The following is a 21,607-nucleotide window of genomic DNA, read 5'->3' on the forward strand; positions in this document are numbered from 1 at the left end:
GAGGATAATGGAGATTTTGAATCTCTGCGTACACTTTTGGACACTGGACACTTGTAGATTGTGTGAGGCCCACTGATATCTGAGCGCTATGTGACACGCTCGATGGCACAGCTGCCTGTGACCAAAGTGACGAGAGGATAATGGAGATTTTGAATCTCTGCGTACACTTTTGGACACTGGACACTTGTGGATTGTGTGAGGCCCACTGATATCTGAGCGCTATGTGACACGCTCGATGGCACAGCTGCCTGTGACCAAAGTGACGAGAGGATAATGGAGATTTTGAATCTCTGCGTACACTTTTGGACACTGGACACTTGTGGATTGTGTGAGGCCCACTGATATCTGAGCGCTATGTGAAACACTCGATGGCACAGCTGCCTGTGACCAAAGTGACGAGAGAATAATGGAGATTATGAATCTCTGCGTACACTTTTGGACACTGGACACTTGTGGATTGTGTGAGGCCCACTGATATCTGAGTGCTATGTGACACGCTCGATGGCACAGCTGCCTGTGACCAAAGTGACGAGAGGATAATGGAGATTTTGAATCTCTGCGTCCAATTTTGGACACTGGACACTTGAGGATTGTGTGAGGCCCACTGATATCTGAGCGCTATGTGACACGCTCGATGGCACAGCTGCCTGTGACCAAAGTGACGAGAGGATAATGGAGATTTTTAATCTCTGCGTACACTTTTGGACACTGGACACTTGTAGATTGTGTGAGGCCCACTGATATCTGAGCGCTATGTGACACGCTCGATGGCACAGCTGTCTGTGACCAAAGTGACGAGAGAATAATGGAGATTTTCAATCTCTGCGTACACTTTTTGACACTGGACACTTGTAGATTGTGTGAGGCCCACTGATATCTGAGCGCTATGTGACACGCTCGATGGCACAGCTGCCTGTGACCAAAGTGACGAGAGGATAATGGAGATTTTGAATCTCTGCGTACACTTTTGGACACTGGACACTTGTGGATTGTGTGCGGCCCACTGATATCTGAGCGCTATGTGACACGCTCGATGGCACAGCTGCCTGTGACCAAAGTGACGAGAGGATAATGGAGATTTTGAATCTCTGCGTACACTTTTGGACACTGGACACTTGTAGATTGTGTGAGGCCCACTGATATCTGAGCGCTATTTGACACGCTCGATGGCACAGCTGCCTGTGACCAAAGTGACGAGAGGATAATGGAGATTTTGAATCTCTGCGTACACTTTTGGACACTGGACACTTGTGGATTGTGTGAGGCCCACTGATATCTGAGCGCTATGTGACACGCTCGATGGCACAGCTGCCTGTGACCAAAGTGACGAGAGGATAATGGAGATTTTGAATCTCTGCGTACACTTTTGGACACTGGACACTTGTAGATTGTGTGAGGCCCACTGATATCTGAGCGCTATGTGACACGCTCGATGGCACAGCTGCCTGTGACCAAAGTGACGAGAGGATAATGGAGATTTTGAATCTCTGCGTACACTTTTGGACACTGGACACTTGTGGATTGTGTGAGGCCCACTGATATCTGAGCGCTATGTGACACGCTCGATGGCACAGCTGCCTGTGACCAAAGTGACGAGAGGATAATGGAGATTTTGAATCTCTGCGTACACTTTTGGACACTGGACACTTGTGGATTGTGTGAGGCCCACTGATATCTGAGCGCTATGTGACACGCTCGATGGCACAGCTGCCTGTGACCAAAGTGACGAGAGGATAATGGAGATTTTGAATCTCTGCGCACACTTTTGGACACTGGACACTTGTAGATTGTGTGAGGCCCACTGATATCTGAGCGCTATGTGACACGCTCGATGGCACAGTTGCCTGTGACCAAAGTGACGAGAGGATAATGGAGATTTTGAATCTCTGCGTACACTTTTGGACACTGGACACTTGTGGATTGTGTGAGGCCCACTGATATCTGAGCGCTATGTGACACACTCGATGGCACAGCTGCCTGTGACCAAAGTGACGAGAGGATAATGGAGATTTTGAATCTCTGCGTACACTTTTGGACACTGGACACTTGTGGATTGTGTGAGGCCCACTGATATCTGAGCGCTATGTGACACGCTCGATGGCACAGCTGCCTGTGACCAAAGTGACGAGAGAATAATGGAGATTATGAATCTCTGCGTACACTTTTGGACACTGGACACATGTGGATTGTGTGAGGCCCACTGATATCTGAGCGCTATGTGACACGCTCGATGGCACAGCTGCCTGTGACCAAAGTGACGAGAGGATAATGGAGATTTTGAATCTCTGCGTACACTTTTGGACACTGGACACTTGTGGATTGTGTGAGGCCCACTGATATCTGAGCGCTATGTGACACGCTCGATGGCACAGCTGCCTGTGACCAAAGTGACGAGAGGATAATGGAGATTTTGAATCTCTGCGTACACTTTTGGACACTGGACTCTTGTAGATTGTGTGAGGCCCACTGATATCTGAGAGATATGTGACAGGTTCGATGGCACAGCTGCCTGTGACCAAAGTGACGAGAGGATAATGGAGATTTTTAATCTCTGCGTACACTTTTGGACACTGGACACTTGTGGATTGTGTGAGGCCCACTGATATCTGAGCGCTGTGTGACACGCTCGATGGCACAGCTGCCTGTGACCAAAGTGACGAGAGGATAATGGAGATTTTGAATCTCTGTGTACACTTTTGAACACTGGACACTTGTGGATTGTGTGAGGCCCACTGATATCTGAGCGCTTTGTGACACGCTCGATGGCACAGCTTCCTGTGACCAAAGTGACGAGAGGATAATGGAGATTTTGAATCTCTGCGTCCAATTTTGGACACTGGACACTTGAGGATTGTGTGAGGCCCACTGATATCTGAGCGCTATGTGACACGCTCGATGGCACAGCTGCCTGTGACCAAAGTGACGAGAGGATAATGGAGATTTTTAATCTCTGCGTACACTTTTGGACACTGGACACTTGTGGATTGTGTGAGGCCCACTGATATCTGAGCGCTATGTGACACGCTCGATGGCACAGCTGCCTGTGACCAAAGTGACGAGAGGATAATGGAGATTTTGAATCTCTGTGTACACTTTTGAACACTGGACACTTGTGGATTGTGTGAGGCCCACTGATATCTGAGCGCTTTGTGACACGCTCGATGGCACAGCTTCCTGTGACCAAAGTGACGAGAGGATAATGGAGATTTTGAATCTCTGCGTACACTTTTGGACACTGGACACTTGAGGATTGTGTGAGGCCCACTGATATCTGAGCGCTATGTGACACGCTCGATGGCACAGCTGCCTGTGACCAAAGTGACGAGAGGATAATGGAGATTTTGAATATCTGCGTACACTTTTGGACACTGGACACTTGTGGATTGTGTGAGGCCCACTGATATCTGAGCGCTATGTGACACGCTCGATGGCACAGCTGCCTGTGACCAAAGTGACGAGAGGATAATGGAGATTTTGAATCTCTGCGTACACTTTTGGACACTGGACACTTGTGGATTGTGTGAGGCCCACTGATATGGCCGACCTCATCCTAGGGTCGGGTTTCGTTTCATGAAACCCGACTTTTGAATTTTTTCGACCCGTTTCGCTCAACTCTAGTTATCACGTTCGCCTAACACGCGAAAGGTCCCCAGATCGAAACTGGGCAGAAACACGCTGTTACCCTTTGGTATCCAAGCTTTTGACTTTCAGTTCTTGATCTCGATTGCTTGTTGTCACCACAGTAAGCACTTGCATCCGGTTTCTGTAGTGTAGCGGTTATCACTTTCGCCTCACACGCGAAAGGTCCCCAGTTCGAAACTGGGCAGAAACACAGCTATTTCTCTTGGAAAACGATCTTTTTGACTTTCAGTGCTTGTTCTTTATTGCTTGCCATGACCACAGCATATTTTTTTTGTTTGAATCAGTTGGTTTTTGTAGTGTAGCCGTTATCACGTTCACTTTACACGCGAAAGGTCCTCAGTTCGAAACTGGGCAGAAACACAGCGTTCCTCTTGCAAACTAGCGCTTTTGACAATGAGTGCTTGATCTTTAATGCTTGCCATGACCACACCATTTTTTGTTTTTTTGAATCGGTTGGTTTCTGTAGTGTAGCCGTTATCACGTTCGCTTTGCACGCGAAAGGTTCTCAGTTCGAAACTGGGCAGAAACATAGCGTTCCTCTTGCAAACAAGCATTTTTGACAATGAGTGCTTGATCTTTAATGCTTGCCATGACCACAGCATTTTTTGTTTGTTTGCAGCGGTTGGTTTCTGTAGTGTAGCGGTTATCACGTTCGCTTTGCATGCGAAAGGTCCTCAGTTCGAAACTGGGCAGAAACACAGCGTTTCTCTTGCACACTAGCGCTTTTGACAATGAGTGCTTGATCTTTAATGCTTGCCATGACCACAGTAAACGCTCTTGTCTGGTTACTGTAGTGTATTGATTGTCCTGTTTGCCATCCTCCTGAAAGTTCCCTGTTTTGATCCCGGGCAGAAACTTGTGGCTTTTCTTTATTTTGATCACAAACGTATATTGTTGGCTTAATTGGCCTTAGTTAGCATATTCTATTGCTGGTTTAATGAGCATTACTTTTACCAATGTGATTATTTCTACCCGTTTTTGCTTTTGGCAAGCATGTGTGTTTTTGACAGTGTCTAAGTGTTCCTAATTCAAGTAACACCTGATAGGATCAAGGTGCGAAAGCAGGCATCTAGGTGCTTTTTATTTTTGGCTTTTGGACAAAGGCATGAGAATGTTTTGTGGAGCATGGTTTTGTTTCCCTGTTTGTTCTTTTTCTCCAATAGCCTGAAAAATGAAAGGTTCCTGTGTTGCAAAATGCACTTTGTCCTGTCTTCAGACATAGAGGAAGACCTCTTGACTTTGGCTGGCTGTTTTTTTCTTTTTCAAGTTCATTTCAGCATGTTTAAACATCTTTAGCTTTGCATGGAGTTTCTGAAGTGTAGTGGTTGTCACATTCACCTCACACGCGAACGGTCCCCAGTTTGAAACTGCATAGAAGCATGACATTAGGCGTTGATATTAAAGCTTTTGACGTTGAGTCTTTGTTCTCGATGGCTCGTCATGACCACAGTAACCTTCCGCAGCCGGTTTCTGTAGTGTAGAGGTAATCACGTTCGCCTAACACGCGAAGGGTCCCCAGTTCGAAACTGGGCAGAAACTCGCTGTTACCCTTTGGTATCCAAGCTTTTGACTTTCAGTTCTTGATCTCGATTGCTTGTTGTCACCACAGTAAGCACTTGCATCCGGTTTCTGTAGTGTAGCGGTTATCACGTTCGCCTCACACGCGAAAGGTCCTCAGTTCGAAACTGGGCAGAAACACAGCTTTTTCTCTTGGAAAACGATCGTTTTGACTTTCAGTGCTTGTTCTTTATTGCTTGCCATGACCACAGCATTTTTTGATTGTTTGTATTGGTTGGTTTCTGTAGTGTAGCGGTTATCACGTTCGCTTTACACGCGGAAGGTCCTCAGTTTGAAACTGGGCAGGAACACAGCGTTCCTCTTGCAAACTAGCGCTTTTGACAATGAGTGCTTGATCTTTAATGCTTGCCATGACCACAGTAAACGCTCTTGTCTGGTTACTGTAGTGTAGTGATTGTCCTGTTTGCCATCCTCCTGAAAGTTCCCTGTTTTGATCCCGGGCAGAAACATGTGGCTTTTCTTTATTTTGATCACAAACGTATATTGTTGGCTTAATTAGCCTTAGTTAGCATATTCTATTGCTGGTTTAATGAGCATTACTTTTACCAATGTGATTATTTCTACCCGTTTTTGCTTTTGGCAAGCATGTGTGTTTTTGACAGTGTCTAAGTGTTCCTAATTCAAGTAACACCTGATAGGATCAAGGTGCGAAAGCAGGCATCTAGGTGCTTTTTCTTTTTGGCTTTTGGACAAAGGCATGAGAATGTTTTGTGGAGCATGGTTTTGTTTCCGTTTGTTCTTTTTCTCCAATAGCCTGACAAATGAAAGGTTCCTGTGTTGCAAAATGCACTTTGTCCTGTCTTCAGACATAGAGGAAGACCTCTTGACTTTGGCTGGCTGTTTTTTTCTTTTTCAAGTTCATTTCAGCATGTTTAAACATCTTTAGCTTTGCATGGAGTTTCTGAAGTGTAGTGGTTGTCACGTTCACCTCACACGCGAACGGTCCCCAGTTCGAAACTGGATAGAAGCATGACATTAGGCGTTGATATTAAAGCTTTTGACTTGAGTCTTTGTTCTCGATGGCTCGTCATGACCACAGAAACCTTCCGCAGCCGGTTTCTGTAGTGTCGTGGTTATCACGTTCGCCTAACACGCGAACGGTCCCCAGTTCGAAACTGGGCAGAAACACGCTGTTACCCTTTGGTATCCAAGCTTTTGAATTTCAGTTCTTGATCTCGATTGCTTGTTGTCACCACAGTATGCGCTTGCATCAGGTTTCTGTAGTGTAGCGGTTATCACGTTCGCCTCACACGCAAAAGGTCCCCAGTTCGAAACTGGGCAGAAACACAGCTTTTTCTCTTGGAAAACGATCTTTTTGACTTTCAGTGCTTGTTCTTTATTGCTTGCCATGACCACAGCATTTTTTGTTTGTTTGAATCGCTTGGTTTCTGTAGTGTAGAGGTTATCACGTTCGCCTCACACGTGAAAGGTCCCCAGTTTGAAACTGGGCAGAAACACAGCTTTTTCTCTAGGAAAATGTTTTTTTTTACTTTCAGTGCTTGTTCTTTATTGCTTGCCATGACCACAGCATTTTTTGTTTGTTTGCAGCGGTTGGTTTCTGTAGTGTAGCGGTTATCACGTTCGCTTTGCATGCGAAAGGTCCTCAGTTCGAAACTGGGCAGAAACACAGCGTTTCTCTTGCACACTAGCGCTTTTGACAATGAGTGCTTGGTCTTTAATGCTTGCCATGACCACAGTAAACGCTCTTGTCTGGTTACTGTAGTGTATTGATTGTCCTGTTTGCCATCCTCCTGAAAGTTCCCTGTTTTGATCCCGGGCAGAAACTTGTGGCTTTTCTTTATTTTGATCACAAACGTATATTGTTGGCTTAATTAGCCTTAGTTAGCATATTCTATTGCTGGTTTAATGAGCATTACTTTTACCAATGTGATTATTTCTACCCGTTTTTGCTTTTGGCAAGCATGTGTGTTTTTGACAGTGTCTAAGTGTTCCTAATTCAAGTAACACCTGATAGGATCAAGGTGCGAAAGCAGGCATCTAGGTGCTTTTTATTTTTGGCTTTTGGACAAAGGCATGAGAATGTTTTGTGGAGCATGGTTTTGTTTCCCTGTTTGTTCTTTTTCTCCAATAGCTTGAAAAATGAAAGGTTCCTGTGTTGCAAAATGCACTTTGTCCTGTCTTCAGACATAGAGGAAGACCTCTTGACTTTGGCTGGCTGTTTTTTTCTTTTTCAAGTTCATTTCAGCATGTTTAAACATCTTTAGCTTTGCATGGAGTTTCTGAAGTGTAGTGGTTGTCACATTCACCTCACACGCGAACGGTCCCCAGTTTGAAACTGCATAGAAGCATGACATTAGGCGTTGATATTAAAGCTTTTGACGTTGAGTCTTTGTTCTCGATGGCTCGTCATGACCACAGTAACCTTCCGCAGCCGGTTTCTGTAGTGTAGAGGTAATCACGTTCGCCTAACACGCGAAGGGTCCCCAGTTCGAAACTGGGCAGAACCACGCTGTTACCCTTTGGTATCCAAGCTTTTGACTTTCAGTTCTTGATCTCGATTGCTTGTTGTCACCACAGTAAACGCTTGCATCCGGTTTCTGTAGTGTAGCGGTTATCACGTTCGCCTCACACGCGAAAGGTCCTCAGTTCGAAACTGGGCAGAAACACAGCTTTTTCTCTTGGAAAACGATCTTTTTGACTTTCAGTGCTTGTTCTTTATTGCTTGCCATGACCACAGCATTTTTTGTTTGTTTGAATCGGTTGGTTTCTGTAGTGTAGAGGTTATCACGTTCGCTTTACACGTGAAAGGTCCTCAGTTCGAAACTAGGCAGAAACACAGTGTTCCTCTTGCAAACTAGCGCTTTTGACAATGAGTGCTTGATCTTTAATGCTTGCCATGACCACAGTAAACACTCTTGTCTGGTTACTGTAGTGTAGTGATTGTCCTGTTTGCCATCCTCCTGAAAGTTCCCTGTTTTGATCCCGGGCAGAAACATGTGGCTTTTCTTTATTTGGATCACAAACGTATATTGTTGGCTTAATTAGCCTTAGTTAGCATATTCTATTGCTGGTTTAATGAGCATTACTTTTACCAATATGATTATTTCTACCCGTTTTTGCTTTTGGCAATAATGTGTGTTTTTGACAGTGTCTAAGTGTTCCTAATTCAAGTAACACCTGATAGGATCAAGGTGCGAAAGCAGGCATCTAGGTGCTTTTTCTTTTTGGATTTTGGACAAAGGCATGAGAATGTTTTGTGGAGCATGGTTTTGTTTCCCTGTGTGTTCTTTTTCTCCAATAGCCTGACAAATGAAAGGTTCCTGTGTTGCAAAATGCACTTTGTCCTGTCTTCAGACATAGAGGAAGACCTCTTGACTTTGGCTGGCTGTTTTTTTCTTTTTCAAGTTCATTTCAGCATGTTTAAACATCTTTAGCTTTGCATGGAATTTCTGAAGTGTAGTGGTTGTCACGTTCACCTCACACGCGAACTGTCCCCAGTTCGAAACTGGATAGAAGCATGACATTAGGCGTTGATATTAAAGCTTTTGACGTTGAGTCTTTGTTCTCGATGGCTCGTCATGACCACAGTAACCTTCCACATCCGTTTTCTGTAGTGTAGTAGTTATCACGTTCGCCTAACACGCGAAAGATCCCCAGTTCGAAACTAGGCAGAAACACGCTGTTACCCTTTGGTATCCAAGCTTTTGACTTTCAGTTCTTGATCTCGATTGCTTGTTGTCACCACAGTAAGGGCTTGCATCCGTTTTCTGTAGTGTAGCGGTTATCACGTTCGCCTCACACGCGAAAGGTCCCCAGTTCGAAACTGGGCAGAAGCACAGGTTTTTCTCTTGGAAAACGATCTTTTTGACTTTCAGTGCTTGTTCTTTATTGCTTGCCATGACCACAGCATTTTTTGTTTGTTTGAGTTGGTTGGTTTCTGTAGTGTAGCGGTTATCACGTTAGCTTTACACGTGAAAGGTCCTCAGTTCGAAACTGGGCAGAAACACAGCATTCCTCTTGCAAACTAGTGCTTTTGACAATGAGTGCTTGATCTTTAATGCTTGCCATGACCACAGTAAACGCTCTTGTCTGGTTACTGTAGTGTAGTGATTGTCCTGTTTGCCATCCTCCTGAAAGTTCCCTGTTTTGATCCCGGGCAGAAACATGTGGCTTTTCTTTATTTTGATCACAAACGTATATTGTTGGCTTAATTAGCCTTAGTTAGCATATTCTATTGCTGGTTTAATGAGCATTACTTTTACCAATGTGATTATTTCTACCCGTTTTTGCTTTTGGCAAGCATGTGTGTTTTTGACAGTGTCTAAGTGTTCCTAATTCAAGTAACACCTGATAGGATCAAGGTGCGAAAGCAGGCATCTAGGTGCTTTTTCTTTTTGGCTTTTGGACAAAGGCATGAGAATGTTTTGTGGAGAATGGTTTTGTTTCCCTGTTTGTTCTTTTTCTCCAATAGCCTGACAAATGAAAGGTTCCTGTGTTGCAAAATGCACTTTGTCCTGTCTTCAGACATAGAGGAAGACCTCTTGACTTTGGCTGGCTGTTTTTTTCTTTTTCAAGTTCATTTCAGCATGTTTAAACATCTTTAGCTTTGCATAGAGTTTCTGAAGTGTAGTGGTTGTCACGTTCACCTCACGCGCGAACGGTCCCCAGTTCGAAACTGGATAGAAGCATGACATTAGTCGTTGATATTAAAGCTTTTGATGTTGAGTCTTTGTTCTCGATGGCTCGTCATGACCACAGTAACCTTCCGCAGCCGGTTTCTGTAGTGTAGTGGTAATTTACAGATGACTACCCATTCCTGCTACTACATGTGGGGACAAATGACACCGCAAGAAATGACCTGGAAACCATCTGCAGAGACTTTGAAGACTTAGGCAAGAAAGTGAAAGAACTGGGAGCGCAGGTGTTCTTCTCTTCCATCCTCCTAGTGGATGGCCATGGAACAAGGAGGTGGAATAAGATTCTGCAGGTGAACAACTGGCTACGTCGATGGTGCCGTCAACAACGATTTGGATTTCTGGATCACGGAGTGAACTACTTATACGATGGACTACTTGCTAGAGATGGGGTGCACCTTACGAAGACTGGAAAGCATGTATTTGGAAGTCGCCTTGCTACACTTGTAAGGAGAGCTTTAAACTAGAATAATATGGGAAGGGAAGCAAAAGACCAGAAAAAGCCATACACCTGACAAATGCTATTGAGAACTCTGCTAATAGAAGTGGAAAGGAAGAACAAAGACGAAAGAATCTAATTAATAAAAATATTGGAGAAAGAGAAACCAATCACAAACTAAAATGTTTCTATACTAATGCACAAAGCATGGGCAACAAACAAGGAGAATTGGAACTACTAACACAGGAAAAGAAATATGATGTCATTGGAATCACTGAAACTTGGTGGGACGATACACATGATTGGAATACAAGACTAGAAGGATACAACTTATTTGCAAGAAACAGACTTGATAAACGAGGAGGGGGTGTTGCATTGTATGTTAGAAACGCATATATCTGCACAGAGATTGAAGCTTCAGAGACTGGGAGTTCTGTGGAAACTGTTTGGGTAAGAATACAAGGACAGAACAATGGAAAGGACACCATTGTAGGCATTTACTACAGGCCGCCTGTGCAAGCTGAAGATATGGATGAACTCTTTATGCATCAAATGGCCAAGTTCTCCAAAAAATATGACATAGTTGTCATGGGAGATTTCAACTATCCAGACATTTGTTGGGAATCTCTCTCAGGCAAAACTAACAGGTCAAGGAAATTCCTATCCTCTCTTGCTGACAACTTTATCTTCCAAAAGGTAGGGGAGAAAACAAGGGGAACTGCTACCTTGGATCTAATCCTTATAAACAGGGAGGAAATGGTTGAGGAGGTAAAAGTGGCTGGAACCCTAGGAGGTAGCGACCATGCTATTTTAGAATTTTGGATAACTAGAGGCGGAAGACCTGTGAAGACTCAGACGTCAAGGTTAGATTTCAGAAAGGCAGATTTTAAGGGATTCAGAAAGAGAATTGGAGGGATCCAATGGCTGGATATCCTTAAAGACAAAAATGTCCAGGAAGGATGGGAAATCTTGAAAAATGAAATTCTCAAAGCACAGTTGTTAACAATTCCGAAAAGAGGGAAGAATAGGAAGCATTTAAGGAAACCAGGATGGGTGAACACAGAACTTAAGCACATGCTAAAAAGGAAGAAAAAAATGTTTATAAAATGGAAAGAGGGAGGCATATCTAAAGAAGAATATAATGCTGTCTGCAGAATCTGCAGGGCACAAATCAGATTAGCTAAAGCTGAAAATGAATTGAGGCTTGCAAGAGATGTCAAAAGCAATAATAAAGGATTTTGGGGATATGTCAAAAGTAAAAGAAAAGTCAAAGATGCTATAGGATTTTTACAGGATGAAAATGATGAAATGGTAAGACAGGATGTTGAGAAGGCTGAACTTTTAAATTCCTATTTTGCATTTGTTTTCTCTCAGAAAGGAAATGTAACACCAACTGTTATTCACTGTCCTATTAAGGGAATAGAAGAATCCAGGATATCTATAAACAGAAAGATAGTGAGGAAACACTTAGCTAACCTAAATGAATTCAAGTCTCCAGGTCCAGATGAATTACACCCCAGAGTACTGAAGGAGATAGCAGAAGAAATTTCTGAACCACTCTCCATAATCTTTGAAAATTCTTGGAGAACAGGAGAAGTGCCAGAAGACTGGAGAAGAGCAAATGTTGTTCCTATCTTCAAAAAGGGGAAGAAGGTGGACCCAGGCAACTATAGGCCGGTGAGTCTGACTTCTATACCAGGAAAGATCTTTGAACAAATTATTAAACAACATGTAAGTCAATACCTGGATAAGAATGAAGTGATCAAACAGAGTCAGCATGGGTTTGTAACTAATAAGTCATGTCAGACTAACTTAATTTCCTTCTATGACGGTATCACTGATTGGGTGGATCAAGGAAATGCTGTAGATATAGTATATCTTGACTTAAGCAAAGCATTTGACAAAGTCTCTCATACAATCCTTATTGAAAAAATGACTAAGTATGGAATGGACAAGGCAACTGTTAGGTGGATTCATAGCTGGCTTAGTGATCGGACCCAAAGAGTGGTCGTAAATGGCTGCACATCCAGTTGGAAGAATGTCTCAAGTGGGGTACCACAGGGCTCTGTCCTGGGCCCTGTATTGTTCAACATCTTTATCAACGATTTAGATGAAGGAATTGAGGGTAAACTGATTAAATTTGCTGATGACACAAAGCTAGGAGGGATAGCTAATACTAGAGAAGAGAGAGAGAGGATTCAAAAAGATTTAAATAAACTGGAGAAGTGGGCAGTAACTAACAGAATGGTTTTTAACAGGGAGAAATGCAAAGTACTACATCTGGGCAATAAAAATGAAAAAAACATATATAGAATGGGAGGAATAGGGCTAAGTGACAGCACATGTGAAAAAGACTTGGGTATACTAATAGATCACAGACTGAATATGAGTCAACAGTGTGATGCAGCAGTAAAAAAGGCAAATGCAGTTCTAGGATGTATTAACAGAAGCATACAGTCTAGATCACGTGAAGTCATTATTTCCCTCTACTCCTCTTTGGTCAGACCTCATCTGGAATATTGTGTCCAGTTTTGGGCACCACATTTTAAAAAAGACATCAACAAACTGGAGCAAGTTCAGAAAAGAGCGACCAGAATGGTGACCGGTCTGCAAACCCTGTCTTATGAGGAAAGGTTGCAGGATTTGGGAATGTTTAGTTTGCAAAAGAGAAGACTGAGAGGAGACTTAATTGCTGTCTACAAATATCTAAAGGGCTGTCACATTGTAGAAGGATCAACTTTATTCTCATTTGCACAAGGAAAGACTAGAAGCAATGGGATGAAACTGAATGGGAGGAGACACAGATTAGATATTAGAAAAAACTTTTTGACAGTTAGAGTGATCAATGAGTGGAACAGGATGCTACGAGAAGTGGTGAGTTCTCCTTCAATGGAAGTCTTCAAACAGAGGCTGGACAGACATCTGACTGGGATGATTTAGCGAATCCTGCTTTGAGCAGGGGGTTGGACGAGATGGCCCAGGAGGTCCCTTCCAACTCTAAGATTCTATGATTCTATGATTCCTGTTTGTCATCCTCCTGAAAGTTCCCTGTTTTGATCCCGGGCAGAAACATGTGGCTTTTCTTTATTTTGATCACAAACGTATATTGTTGGCTTAATTAGCCTTAGTTAGCATATTCTATTGCTGGTTTAATGAGCATTACTTTTACCAATGTGATTATTTCTACCCGTTTTTGCTTTTGGCAAGCATGTGTGTTTTTGACAGTGTCTAAGTGTTCCTAATTCAAGTAACACCTGATAGGATCAAGGTGCGAAAGCAGGCATCTAGGTGCTTTTTCTTTTTGGCTTTTGGACAAAGGCATGAGAATGTTTTGTGGAGCATGGTTTTGTTTCCCTGTTTGTTCTTTTTCTCCAATAGCTTGACAAATGAAAGGTTCCTGTGTTGCAAAATGCACTTTGTCCTGTCTTCAGACATAGAGGAAGACCTCTTGACTTTGGCTGGCTGTTTTTTTCTTTTTCAAGTTCATTTCAGCATGTTTAAACATCTTTAGCTTTGCATGGAGTTTCTGAAGTGTAGTGGTTGTCACGTTCACCTCACACGCGAACGGTCCCCAGTTCGAAACTGGATAGAAGCATGACATTAGGCGTTGATATTAAAGCTTTTGACGTTGAGTCTTTGTTCTCGATGGCTCGTCATGACCAAAGTAACCTTCCACAGCCGGTTTCTGTAGTGTAGTGGTTATCACGTTCGCCTAACACGCGAAAGGTCCCCAGTTCGAAACTGGGCAGAAACACGCTGTTACCTTTTGGTATCCAAGCTTTTGACTTTCAGTTCTTGATCTCGATTGCTTGTTGTCACCACAGTAAACGCTTGCTTCCGGTTTCTGTAGTGTAGCGGTTATCACGTTCACCTCACACGCGAAAGGTCCCCAGTTCGAAACTGGGCAGAAACACAGCTTTTTCTCTTGGAAAACGATCTTTTTGACTTTCAGTGCTTGTTCTTTATTGCTTGCCATGACCACAGCATTTTTTGTTTTTTTGAATAGGTTGGTTTCTGTAGTGTAGCGGTTATCACGTTTGCTTTACACGAGAAAGGTCCTCAGATCGAAACTGTGCAGAAACACAGCGTTCCTCTCGCAAACTAGCGCTTTTGACAATGAGTGCTTGATCTTTAATGCTTGCCATGACCACAGTAAACGCTCTTGTCTGGTTACTGTAGTGTAGTGATTGTGCTGTTTGCCATCCTCCTGAAAGTTCCCTGTTTTGATCCCGGGCAGAAACATGTGGCTTTTCTTTATTTTGATCACAAACGTATATTGTTGGCTTAATTAGCCTTAGTTAGCATATTCTATTGCTGGTTTAATGAGCATTACTTTTACCAATGTGATTATTTCTACCCGTTTTTGCTTTTGGCAAGCATGTGTGTTTTTGACAGTGTCTAAGTGTTCCTAATTCAAGTAACACCTGATAGGATCAAGGTGCGAAAGCAGGCATCTAGGTGCTTTTTCTTTTTGGCTTTTGGACAAAGGCATGAGAATGTTTTGTGGAGCATGGTTTTGTTTCCCTGTTTGTTCTTCTTCTCAAATAGCCTGACAAATGAAAGGTTCCTGTGTTGCAAAATGCACTTTGTCCTGTCTTCAGACATAGAGGAAGACCTCTTGACTTTGGCTGGCTGTTTTTTTCTTTTTCAAGTTCATTTCAGCATGTTTAAACATGTTTAGCTTTGCATGGAGTTTCTGAAGTGTAGTGGTTGTCACGTTCACCTCACACGCGAACGGTCCCCAGTTCGAAACTGGATAGAAGCATGACATTAGGCGTTGATGTTAAAGCTTTTGACGTTGAGTCTTTGTTCTCGATGGCTCGTCATGACCACAGTAACCTTCTGCAGCCGGTTTCTGTAGTGTAGTGGTTATCACGTTCGCCTAACACGCGAAAGGTCCCCAGTTCGGAACTGGGCAGAAACACGCTGTTACCCTTTGGTATCCAAGCTTTTGACTTTCAGTTCTTGATCTCGATTGCTTGTTGTCACCACAGTAAGCACATGCATCCGTTTTCTGTAGTGTAGCGGTTATCACGCTCGCCTCACACGCGAAAGGTCCCCAGTTCGAAACTGGGCAGAAACACAACTTTTTCTCTTGGAAAACGATCTTTTTGACTTTCAGTGCTTGTTCTTTATTGCTTGCCATGACCACAGCATTTTTTGTTTGTTTGAAGCGGCTGGTTTCTGTAGTGTAGCGGTTATCAAGTTCGCTGTACACGCGAAAGGTCCTCAGTTCGAAACTGGATAGAAGCATGACATTAGGTGTTGATATTAAAGCTTTTGACGTTGAGTCTTTGTTCTCGATGGCTCGTCATGACCACAGTAACCTGTTGCAGCCGTATTCTGTAGTGTAGTGGTTATCACGTTCGCCTAACACGCGAAAGGTCCTCAGTTCGAAACTGGGCAGAAACACAGCGTTCCTCTTGCAAACTAGCGCTGTTGACAATGAGTGCTTGATCTTTAATGCTTGCCATGACCACAGTAAACGCTCTTGTCTGGTTACTGTAGTGTAGTGATTGTCCTGTTTGCCATCCTCCTGAAAGTTCCCTGTTTTGATCCCGAGCAGAAACATGTGGCTTTTCTTTATTTTGATCACAAACGTATATTGTTGGCTTAATTAGCCTTAGTTAGCATATTCTATTGCTGGTTTAATGAGCATTACTTTTACCAATGTGATTATTTCTACCCGTTTTTGCTTTTGGCAAGCATGTGTGTTTTTGACAGTGTCTAAGTGTTCCTAATTCAAGTAACACCTGATAGGATCAAGGTGCGAAAGCAGGCTTCTAGGTGCTTTTTCTTTTTGGCTTTTGGACAAAGGCATGAGAATGTTTTGTGGAGCATGGTTTTGTTTCCCTGTTTGTTCTTTTTCTCCAATAGCCTGACAAATGAAAGGTTCCTGTGTTGCAAAATGCACTTTGTCCTGTCTTCAGACATAGAGGAAGACCTCTTGACTTTGGCTGGCTGTTTTTTTCTTTTTCAAGTTCATTTCAGCATGTTTAAACATCTTTAGCTTTGCATGGAGTTTCTGAAGTGTAGTGGTTGTCACGTTCACCTCACACGCGAACGGTCCCCAGTTCAAAACTGGATAGAAGCATGACATTAGGCGTTGATATTAAAGCTTTTGACGTTGAGTCTTTGTTCTCGATGGCTCGTCATGACCACAGTAACCTTCTGCAGCTGGTTTCTGTAGTGTAGTGGTTATCACTTTCACCTAACACGCGAAAGGTCCCCAGTTCGAAACTGGGCAGAAACACGCTGTTACCCTTTGGTATCCAAGCTTTTGACTTTCAGTTCTTGATCTTGATTGCTTGTTGTCACCACAGTAAGCGCTTGCATCTCCTTTCTGTAGAGTAGCGGTTATCACGTTCGCCTCACCCGCGAAAAGTCCCCAGTTCGAAACTGGGCAGAAACACAGCTTTTTCTCTTGGAAAACGATCTTTTTGACTTTCAGTGCTTGTTCTTTATTGCTTGCCATGACCACAGCATTTTTTGTTTGTTTGAATCGGTTGGTTTCTGTAGTGTAGCGGTTATCATGTTCGCTTTACAAGTGAAAGGTACTCAGTTCGAAGCTGGGCAGAAACACAGCGTTCCTCTTGCAAACTAGCGCTTTTGACAATGAGTGCTTGATCTTTAATGCTTGCCATGACCACAGTAAACGCTCTTGTCTGGTTACTGTAGTGTAGTGATTGTCCTGTTTGCCATCCTCATGAAAGTTCCCTGTTTTGATCCCGGGCAGAAACATGTGGCTTTTCTTTATTTTGATCACAAACGTATATTGTTGGCTTAATTAGCATTAGTTAGCATATTCTATTGCTGGTTTAATGAGCATTACTTTTACCAATGTGATTATTTCTACCCGTTTTTGCTTTTGGCAAGCATGTGTGTTTTTGACAGTGTCTAAGTGTTCCTAATTCAAGTAACATCTGATAGGATCAAGGTGTGAAAGCAGGCATCTCGGTGCTTTTTCTTTTTGGCTTTTGGACAAAGGCATGAGAATGTTTTGTGGAGCATGGTTTTGTTTCCCTGTTTGTTCTTTTTCTCCAATAGCCTGACAAATGAAAGGTTCCTGTGTTGCAAAATGCACTTTGTCCTGTCTTCAGACATAGAGGAAGACCTCTTGACTTTGGCTGGCTGTTTTTTTCTTTTTCAAGTTCATTTCAGCAAGTTTAAACATCTTTAGCTTTGCATGGAGTTCCTGAAGTGTAGTGGTTGTCACGTTCACCTCACACGCGAACGGTCCCTAGTTCGAAACTGGATAGAAGCATGACATTAGGCGTTGATATTAAAGCTTTTGACGTTGAGTCTTTGTTCTCGATGGCTCGTCATGACCATAGTAACCTTCCGCAGCTGGTTTCTGTAGTGTAGTGGTTATCACGTTTGCCAAACACGCGAAAGGTCCACAGTTCAAAACTGGGCAGAAACACGCTGTTACCCATTGGTATCCAAGCTTTTGACTTTCAGTTCTTGATCTCGATTGCTTGTTGTCACCACAGTAAGCACTTGCATCCGGTTTCTGTAGTGTAGCGGTTAGCACGTTCGCCTCACACGCGAAAGGTCCCCAGTTCGAAACTGGGCAGAAACACAGCTTTTTCTCTTGGAAAACGATCTTTTTGACTTTCAGTGCTTGTTCTTTATTGCTTGCCATGACCACAGCATTTTTTGCTTGTTGGAATCGGTTGGTTTCTGTAGTGTAGTGGTTATCACGTTCGCTTTACACGCGAAAGGTCCTCAATTCGAAACTGGGCAGAAACACAGCGTTCCTCTTGCAAACTAGCGCTCTTGACAATGAGTGCTTGATCTTTAATGCTTGCCATGACCACAGTAAACGCTCTTGTATGGTTACTGTAGTGTAGTGATTGTCCTGTTTGCCATCCTCCTGAAAATTCCCTGTTTTGATCCCGGGCAGAAACATGTGGCTTTTCTTTATTTTGATCACAAACGTATATTGTTGGCTTAATTAGCCTTAGTTAGCATATTCTATTGCTGGTTTAATGAGCATTACTTTTACCAATGTGATTATTTCTACCCGTTTTTGCTTTTGGCAAGCATGTGTGTTTTTGACAGTTTCTAAGTGTTCCTAATTCAAGTAACTCCTGATAGGATCAAGGTGCGAAAGCAGGCATCTAGGTGCTTTTTCTTTTTGGCTTTTGGACAAAGGCATGAGAATGTTTTGTGGAGCATGGTTTTGTTTCCCTGTTTGTTCTTTTTCTCCAATAGCCTGACAAATGAAAGGTTCCTGTGTTGCAAAATGCACTTTGTCCTGTCTTCAGACATAGAGGAAGACCTCTTGACTTTGGCTGGCTGTTTTTTTCTTTTTCAAGTTCATTTCAGCATGTTTAAACATCTTTAGCTTTTCCTGGAGTTTCTGAAGTGTAATGGTTGTCACGTTCACCTCACACGCGAAAGGTCCCCAGTTCGAAACCGGATAGAAGCATGAAATTAGGCGTTGATATTAAAGCTTTTGACGTTGAGTCTTTGTTCTCGATGGCTCGTCATGACCACAGTAACCTTCCGCAGCCGGTTTCTGTAGTGTAGTGGTTATCACATTCGCCTAACACGCGTAAGGTCCCCAGTTCGAAACTGGGCAGAAACACGCTGTTACCCTTTGGTATCCAAGCTTTTGACTTTCAGTTCTTGATCTCGATTGCTTGTTGTCACCACAGTAATCACTTGCATCAGGTTTCTGTAGTGTAGCGGTTATCACGTTCGCCTCACATGCGAAAGGTCCCCAGTTCAAAACTGGGCAGAAACACAGCTTTTTCTCTTGGAAAACGATCTTTTTGACTTTCAGTGCTTGTTCTTTATTGCTTGCCATGACCACAGCATTTTTTGTTTGTTTGAATCGGTTGGTTTCTGTAGTGTAGTTGTTATCACGTTCGCTTTACACGCGAAAGGTCCTCAGTTCGAAACTGGGCAGAAACACAGTGTTTCTCTTGCAAACTAGCACTTTTGACAATGAGTGCTTGATCTTTAATGCTTTCCATGACCACAGTAATCGCTCTTGTCTGGTTACTGTAGTGTAGTGATTGTCCTGTTTGCCATCCTCCTGAAAGTTCCCTGTTTTGATCCCGGGCAGAAACATGTGGCTTTTCTTTATTTTGATCACAAACGTATATTGTTGGCTTAATTAGCCTTAGTTAGCATATTCTATTGCTGGTTTAATGAGCATTACTTTTACCAATGTGATTATTTCTACCCGTTTTTGCTTTTGGCAAGCATGTGTGTTTTTGACAGTGTCTAAGTGTTCCTAATTCAAGTAACACCTGATAGGATCAAGGTGCTGTCGGGAACCCTCAGATTACTCTTTCATCTGAAGGACCGATGTTCTTAGGTGTGAAGCACCATATGTCTCTAATCAATTGCTCCGTCGATAAGGATAACACAGACACGGGCTGTATAATACCACTCGGGATGCCTGCCAAGACACCTCTGGCTTATCAGTTAGGCTTCCGTCTTTTATAGTAAAGAATTTAAACATTTACAGACATGCGCAGTACAAATGATTTCACAACTTGTTTTCTACAAAGAAAGTCACTTAGGCGAAAAAGCAGAGGTATTTGACCTTGGTTCACAAGGGAGATGTCTGAGACATCTCCTCGAAGAACAGATAAGGTTTTAAACAAGAGAATGCAACATAGACAGAACTCAATTTAACTCCTTCAGTTCCTATCATTCCCCCCTTTGACATCTTCATTTTCCACAATCTGGAACACTGGATCCTGCAACAACAGCGGATAGTGGCTCGTTCACCAGGTACTATCCCAGGCCGACGGGTTTCCCAAGGGAGACAGGTCTTCTACCTTCTCCATCCCCCAGATACTGAAGCCACGTCCATCATTGCAAGAGTACGCTCCTTCATGCCAGAAATGAGATGTCAATCTAGGACTCAAAGGAATAATAGTTAAATTCTTGTTGTTTACAGTCAAACTTCCTTATCTATTTCTACATCTTTTCTTGCATACAGAGATACACAAAAAAACAAGTTTCAATAGCACATATATTATGAAGATACAAACAACAATACGTAATAGACTTAGTATAATCCCAGTTATCCAGCCTCCAATACCCTTAAACCAATTAGCTGGATTAAGAAAGGAGAATGTATCTGACCACCAACTATCCTTAGTACGATCATTGTCTTTATCGTACTGATCTCTAAGTTTTTGAACATCCTCTATTTTCAATTTTAACTTTATAATGCTGTTGGGATCTATATAATGACAGCAAGCTGGTCCGATGACTTGACACATACCTCCTTGCGCTGCAGTTAAATAATCTAATACTATGGTATGCTGATTAGTGGCTATGATGAGCTGATTTTGGACAGCAACGGTGGTGTTCAATATATCCAATATATCCCATATTTGGTCATCTAAGTAATCTGTAGCCCTGACTAATTTATCCCACATTTGAGTAATCATAGGATAAATAAAAATAGAACTGACAATTTTATTAGCCACACTCATCTGCACTATATGTGGTCTCCCAGAGAGGTGAGGTGTATTGTCAGCAGCTCTTTTGTACAACGTGTGTTTAGGTATGCTCTGAGTATTCAACTGGTCATTCGGAATAACAAAGTTAGCTGGAGTCAAACGACCCAGAGTACAAGCACCTTTTACCCCTACTGGCAACCATTTATATGCATTGTCTCCACATATCCAGTACATGTCACTAGGTAGGTCCCATAGGGCTGAATGTTGTAATACCAGTCTATGAACTAAATCTATGAGCGCAGATACATTCTGAAGCATACACCAATTTGGAAGTTGTCCTAAAGGGCTACAATACCCTACATCGGGATTTCCACAGGTGGGAGTTCCTTTCTCATATCCAGATGACTCATTGCAAGGTATATTACCTGAAATATTAAAACAAGTTTCATTGTTGCCCTGGGGAAATAAATTGGAATACTCACAGGACGTGTTATGCAACCTTCTTTCTAGCAGTATTGGTTTGAAGGCATCAGTAGAGTGGGAAGTTACATTAAAACTAACTTGTAGGCCATACATTGGAATTTGCCCCAGGTAGGTTAATCGAGTTCTATTCCTGGGTACCCAAGCCCCCCCCTTTATATGCCAGATATTGAAGGTATGTATTACTTCCTGAAAGATTACCCTGCCACCAAGGGTATCCTACCCATCCCACAATAGGTATTCCAACAGTTGTGTTCCATAACTTCACATTATTTGTGGCATTATTAGCAAGTGTATCAGAACAACTGGTCCAGGCAAATAATTCCTCGGGTGGCATAGGAATAACAAGGAACGGAATACTAGTGGCTGATACTGGTGAA

At 42.8% G+C, this 21,607-nt stretch overlaps 17 non-coding genes across 17 annotated transcripts; all 17 read left to right on the forward strand.

Annotated features, from left to right (window-relative positions):
• Positions 1-3,759: 3,759 nt before the first annotated feature.
• On the forward strand, positions 3,760-3,832 carry TRNAV-CAC (transfer RNA valine (anticodon CAC)). Its single transcript has one exon. It is a non-coding gene; the product is annotated as a tRNA-Val (tRNA).
• Positions 3,833-4,098: 266 nt separating this feature from the next.
• TRNAA-UGC (transfer RNA alanine (anticodon UGC)) lies at positions 4,099-4,171 on the forward strand. The gene has a single exon. It is a non-coding gene; the product is annotated as a tRNA-Ala (tRNA).
• A 96-nt stretch (positions 4,172-4,267) lies between these two features.
• Positions 4,268-4,340, forward strand: TRNAA-UGC (transfer RNA alanine (anticodon UGC)). The gene has a single exon. It is a non-coding gene; the product is annotated as a tRNA-Ala (tRNA).
• Positions 4,341-5,267: 927 nt separating this feature from the next.
• On the forward strand, positions 5,268-5,340 carry TRNAV-CAC (transfer RNA valine (anticodon CAC)). Its single transcript has one exon. It is a non-coding gene; the product is annotated as a tRNA-Val (tRNA).
• Positions 5,341-5,437: 97 nt separating this feature from the next.
• TRNAV-UAC (transfer RNA valine (anticodon UAC)) lies at positions 5,438-5,510 on the forward strand. Its single transcript has one exon. It is a non-coding gene; the product is annotated as a tRNA-Val (tRNA).
• Positions 5,511-6,434: 924 nt separating this feature from the next.
• Positions 6,435-6,507, forward strand: TRNAV-CAC (transfer RNA valine (anticodon CAC)). Its single transcript has one exon. It is a non-coding gene; the product is annotated as a tRNA-Val (tRNA).
• A 267-nt stretch (positions 6,508-6,774) lies between these two features.
• Positions 6,775-6,847, forward strand: TRNAA-UGC (transfer RNA alanine (anticodon UGC)). The gene has a single exon. It is a non-coding gene; the product is annotated as a tRNA-Ala (tRNA).
• A 927-nt stretch (positions 6,848-7,774) lies between these two features.
• TRNAV-CAC (transfer RNA valine (anticodon CAC)) lies at positions 7,775-7,847 on the forward strand. The gene has a single exon. It is a non-coding gene; the product is annotated as a tRNA-Val (tRNA).
• Positions 7,848-13,995: 6,148 nt separating this feature from the next.
• On the forward strand, positions 13,996-14,068 carry TRNAV-AAC (transfer RNA valine (anticodon AAC)). The gene has a single exon. It is a non-coding gene; the product is annotated as a tRNA-Val (tRNA).
• An 86-nt stretch (positions 14,069-14,154) lies between these two features.
• TRNAV-CAC (transfer RNA valine (anticodon CAC)) lies at positions 14,155-14,227 on the forward strand. Its single transcript has one exon. It is a non-coding gene; the product is annotated as a tRNA-Val (tRNA).
• A 938-nt stretch (positions 14,228-15,165) lies between these two features.
• On the forward strand, positions 15,166-15,238 carry TRNAV-AAC (transfer RNA valine (anticodon AAC)). The gene has a single exon. It is a non-coding gene; the product is annotated as a tRNA-Val (tRNA).
• A 1,256-nt stretch (positions 15,239-16,494) lies between these two features.
• Positions 16,495-16,567, forward strand: TRNAV-AAC (transfer RNA valine (anticodon AAC)). The gene has a single exon. It is a non-coding gene; the product is annotated as a tRNA-Val (tRNA).
• A 1,256-nt stretch (positions 16,568-17,823) lies between these two features.
• On the forward strand, positions 17,824-17,896 carry TRNAV-CAC (transfer RNA valine (anticodon CAC)). Its single transcript has one exon. It is a non-coding gene; the product is annotated as a tRNA-Val (tRNA).
• Positions 17,897-17,993: 97 nt separating this feature from the next.
• On the forward strand, positions 17,994-18,066 carry TRNAV-UAC (transfer RNA valine (anticodon UAC)). The gene has a single exon. It is a non-coding gene; the product is annotated as a tRNA-Val (tRNA).
• A 768-nt stretch (positions 18,067-18,834) lies between these two features.
• TRNAV-AAC (transfer RNA valine (anticodon AAC)) lies at positions 18,835-18,907 on the forward strand. The gene has a single exon. It is a non-coding gene; the product is annotated as a tRNA-Val (tRNA).
• An 86-nt stretch (positions 18,908-18,993) lies between these two features.
• TRNAV-CAC (transfer RNA valine (anticodon CAC)) lies at positions 18,994-19,066 on the forward strand. The gene has a single exon. It is a non-coding gene; the product is annotated as a tRNA-Val (tRNA).
• Positions 19,067-19,163: 97 nt separating this feature from the next.
• TRNAV-UAC (transfer RNA valine (anticodon UAC)) lies at positions 19,164-19,236 on the forward strand. The gene has a single exon. It is a non-coding gene; the product is annotated as a tRNA-Val (tRNA).
• Positions 19,237-21,607: the final 2,371 nt, after the last annotated feature.

This window comes from Dendrobates tinctorius, unplaced genomic scaffold (assembly GCF_039654945.1).
Source record: "Dendrobates tinctorius isolate UK_male_01 unplaced genomic scaffold, ASM3965494v1 ptg000251l, whole genome shotgun sequence".
Classification (NCBI taxonomy): Eukaryota; Metazoa; Chordata; class Amphibia; order Anura; family Dendrobatidae; genus Dendrobates; species Dendrobates tinctorius.